Here is a 4,787-nt window from a genome sequence, read left to right as displayed (position 1 = left end):
GCAGAAATGCTAAAGGTGAGCCACAGAGTCTCCTTTTTTAGCTGAGGCTTCCTTCCCTCTCCAATCCCCAGATTGCTACCGGGGCTCATACTGTCACAAAGGCTAGAAGCAGTTTATGAGCGTACTGCTCCACAGCCTCCATCTAACTGCCAACTTCTCCATATTTGATGCACAAACAACTGTTCTGATACTGACTATTCCCCCACCTGAACCATTCAAATTAATCTCTTTGAAGATTTCCCACCCACAGATCAGATAGTTCAACATCGTTTGAATCCCCTCCAAGTACAATGTGTGACTATGTCTTCATTTTTATCATATCTGTTCTTTGAGACGTGCCTTGAACTTGTACGTTAAAGGGTGGCAGTGGGGTTTGAGGAAGTAGAACAGGCTAAACGCTGTGGTTTGGTTTGTGCTGTCTGTGCCCATGAACAGCGCTTGGTTCACTGACCATGGAACAGGAAATAGGCTCGAGCTTCAGAGAAGCAGGTTCTCTCAGAAATGCAGCCAGCCTTCACCAGCCCCTGGAGACTGTGGGGTCGCTGCTTGGTCTCTCCTGTGGTGTCTTAACAAGAACACACCCTCCTGCTGCTTGATTTGGGCTGAGTGTGAAAGCAAAGGTCCTGGCTGTCCTGCTGTGCGAAGGCAGGAGATGTACCTCCTGGGGTGGTCCTCCCTCCCTCAGTCTCAGCAGCTGAAGGAGCCTTCTGCTCCATCGTGCTGCACTTGGAAAGCCTCCCAAGTACCCTTCAAGGCAGATGGCAATGAAGAACGTCGCCAAGGCATGGGTTTCGGTGAAGCAGGGTGGCAGCAGTGTTTCCTTTCAGAGAGGACACTGCCTGTCTCGACAGGTGCTCTTCAGAATTGCATAGTCAGGCAAGGATGGGCTTGGTCTCTGAAGAATCTGAGAGCCAGGTTCAGTACGCGCTCTCCACATTCAGCCCCTCAAGCCCCTTCCAAAGCCATGATGCTGCCTCCTTTGCACAATCCCAGGCTCCCAATGGAAGCCTTGTCACAGGTCTCTCTCTCTCTCTCTCTCTCTCTCTCTCTCTTTCTCTCTCTCTCTCCCCCTCCCTCCCTCCCTCTCTCTCTCCCTCCCTCTTGGCTGGGCATCACAAGGCAAGTGGGGAAAGGTGAACAGAAAAAGCTATGTATGGTTCAGCTCATCTGTGTGGCTCAACTTCTGACTGAGAGGAAACAAAATTCCTTCACCAGTTGCTGAACTCAGCCTTTTGGTACTGACATGACTCAAAGCTGGTGGGGAAGGGAGCGACTCAAAGGGCTTCTGGGTTAGAAGGAACCTGAGATGCACACTGGGGAATGAGGCTAACACCTCTACAGAGCAGCACCTACAGATTTTTTTTCTTTTCTTTCTTCTTTTTAAAAGATTTATTTATTATTTAAAAACGCAGAGTTACAGAGAAGGGGGAAGAGGCATGTGCACACACACACACATCTTCCATCCTCTGGTTCACTCCCCAGAGGCCAGGGTTAGGCCAGCATAAAGGCAGGAGGCAGGAGCAGGAGCGTCTTCCAGCTCTCTCATGTGGGTGCAGCGGCCCAGGGACTTGAGCAAGCCTCCCTGTTTTCTCAGGCTCAGTAGCAGGGAGCTGCATCAGAAGTGGAGCAGCCGGAACATGAACAGGTGCCCATGCAGAATGCCAGTGTCACAGGCAGTGGATTTGTCCACTGTGTCACAGTGCCAGCCTCAGTTGCCTCATCTTGAAAGTGTTCTGCCTTTTAGAAAGTTCCAGAATCCATCACTGTGAAATCATCCCTTTTATCTCTATTCCCACAGACTGAAGCCATGACACACAACAGACCTGATCCTCCAAGCACTCTCCCGCATCAGTGGCCTGCGTTTTCCCACTTTAAAGCATTTCTTTCTCCCTTGTGAATACTTCCAACATTGTGCGACAATCCTAAGCATCCCTTTGGCATCACAATGGCTGGTTCTTGAAGCCAGCTTAGGTCTCTGCGAGAGGCAAGTGGAACCTGGAATGTGGGGGAAATGTAGGCACTGGGGCTGAGCAGGAGAATGCCACCTCCCTCATTCCAGGGCACAGCAAGTGTTTCAAAGGGGACAGGGATAAAGATACCAAGCTCTCTCTGCTGTGACTCAGGAAGCCTGTATAAGCTATGAAATTCTGTGATCATGCCACCAGCCCTGCTTATTTGCATAGCACAAATAATAATAGTTAACACAAGAGAAGGCAGAAAGCTGCCGCGAGCTGGCTGCACACTGCAGGCACTGTTCCACGGACCTCACTTCACTCATGTCAACACACTTCTCCAGCAGCAGCTAGGAGATGGAAGTGCTATTGTTCAGGTTGTTTGTAGCTCAGGCCTAGGCATGGGCTCCTGAGGTACGGTCTTCCAGGACCGTCGAGGACAAGGCCAATGTTGCAGGTGGTGGGGAGGGGCTCCCTGGATCCCTTCTTTAGAAGCACACCACTCGTGAGAAGTCCATTGTCCCTTTGCTGACTGACTGTGACCCTGTCGCTTGGGGCAGTTGGGGGCACAGTCACAAGCCAGGCTTCCCAGGTCCCTGTCTTACTTGCCTCTCAAAGGCCGAGTGACCTCAGGCAAGCCACTGCATTGTGCCTTCATCTCCGCAGTTGTGGGACAGAGGTGAAAATAGTACCCCAGTGGTCTTAGCCAGCTCCTGCTGCTGGAACAAAATTCCACAGACTCGATGGCTTCCACAATGCAGTTCTGGAAGCTGGAGTGCAAAGTCAAGGTGCTGATAGGTTTAGAACTCATTAAGAACTGTTTTTCTGGCTTACATAGTCGGGGGAGGGGAGAGAGAGTGTGTGTGCGTGCAAGCATTCTGGTGTCTCCTTCTTTTATAAGAGATTTAATGCAATTATGAAGGCCTCATCCTCATGAGTTGGCACCTCCCAAGGACCATAACTGCAAATACTGTAAAAGTGGTGTGCAGCTTCCGTGGGGCACTTGGTGGTGGAAAGTTCCCATCTACTCAGAAAGGCAAGCCATCTGATTGTGGGAACATCTGATGCACTGCAAGGAAACAAGGCTCAGCCAGCTTTAGCTTGCTGCCCGTCCCATATTAGCTCCTCCAGTGGCAGCCTCTGGCAGCAGACTCTCACTGTCATGTCGCATTCTCGTTGTGGCGTATTCAAGGCATCTAGCTCTGTCTTTCCTGCTCATGATGGTGACCCCGTCACTGGCTGCCACAACACTTAGGCATTTCAGTACATGCATAATGGGGGAGCACAAACCTTCAGTCCATACCACTGCTTTATAGGGTTTCAATGAGAACTGGGGAGATAATGCTTACAACACACTTGCCCAGTATCCAGTGTGAAGCAAGATACACTCACCTGCCAATGTCTTTCTTTCTTTTCATAGCAGCTTTATTGAAATACAGTTTTTTCTTACACAGTGTACAATTTAGTGGATTTTAATGTATTTGAAAGGTCCACAGCCAACCATCGCCACTGTTTAATTCCTGAACATTTTTACCACCCAGTAGAGAAGCCCTACTCCTCTTTGTTATTACCTGGCAACCTCCCCACCTGCCAATCCACTTCCTGCCTCTACCCACTTCCCTACTCTGGACATTTAATATGAATAGAGTCGTATGATACATTGCTAGTCTTTGTTGAAATTGCTTTAAAATGTATTTATTGGAAAGTCAGTGATCCAGAGAGCCCCCCATCTGCCAGTTCAGTCCCCAAATGCTTGTAACAGCTGAGAATGGTTGGGAAGAAACTGGAAGCCCAGAATTCAATTCAGTCTCTCACATGAGTGGCAGGCGCCCAACAGCTGCAGCCACCACTGCCGCCTTCCAGGGCAGGAATTAATGGAAAGCTGGAGTCAGGATCTTGAGTGGGTATGGGACTGAGGCACTCCACTGTGGGATGCCAACATGGTCCAGACCAAAGTCAGGTTCCAGGGGCTTCATCCGGGTCTTCCATATGGGAGACAAGGACCCAAACCTATATCATGAACACCTTTTTGAATATAGTCTCCACAACAAGTGTGATGTGACATCTTACTGGGCATGAATTTCTTCCTTCACAAAGAACATTTATCAACTCCATACTGGAGTGAGCCTCCATGGTGGGGTGCACAGCTGGGGAGACAAGGGTTTGGAGGAAAGGTAGACTTTTCTGGATTTGTTGTGAGTGAAGAGAAATAGAACGGAGAGACAGTCCAGGTGGGCAAAATCGCCTAGACCGTGCCCAGAGGCGTCGACACAGCACTTCATTTTGGAAATGAAGAAATGCTATAATCAGAGCCATGGTTCAGGCGTGGGAGATATGCTGAAGACTGAGACCTGGCTGCTTGAAACCCCAAACTCATAGCTTTTTTTTTCATGGGGAAAGGTTGACATTTGTGAGCTGGGGAGTAGAAGGAAGAAAGTTGTTTACCTCCTTTAGCAACACCTGTCTGATAGCTCTGTGGAGCCCAGTACCGGAGGCAACAGAGAAGAGTGCCTGGGAACTCCCATTGGACGGGGGCAGCAGGGACCAGGGCATAGCGGATGTTGCCCATGAGGAAGGGGAGTCCCAAAATGCACGAGGAGCCCTGAGCACAGCTCCAGTGGGGTACCGTCACTCAGTTCCATCACCATAGAAAGGCAGTCTTTAGAAATTTTAAAGGTCACATTGTTTAGAGCAAAGTGCCCATGGGGTCCAGGGACACAGAAGGGATACAGTGCCGCTTGCTTTCCGATGCTCTGGGCCAAGGGCCACCCCCACCATACTACAGGCCGATGGGATGAGTAGAGGTGTCAGCGACAGGGCAAGAGAGCCAAGGGT

The sequence above is a fragment of the Ochotona princeps genome, chromosome X (genome assembly GCF_030435755.1).
Source record: "Ochotona princeps isolate mOchPri1 chromosome X, mOchPri1.hap1, whole genome shotgun sequence".
Lineage (NCBI taxonomy): Eukaryota > Metazoa > Chordata > Mammalia > Lagomorpha > Ochotonidae > Ochotona > Ochotona princeps.
This window is presented reverse-complemented; position numbering follows the sequence as displayed.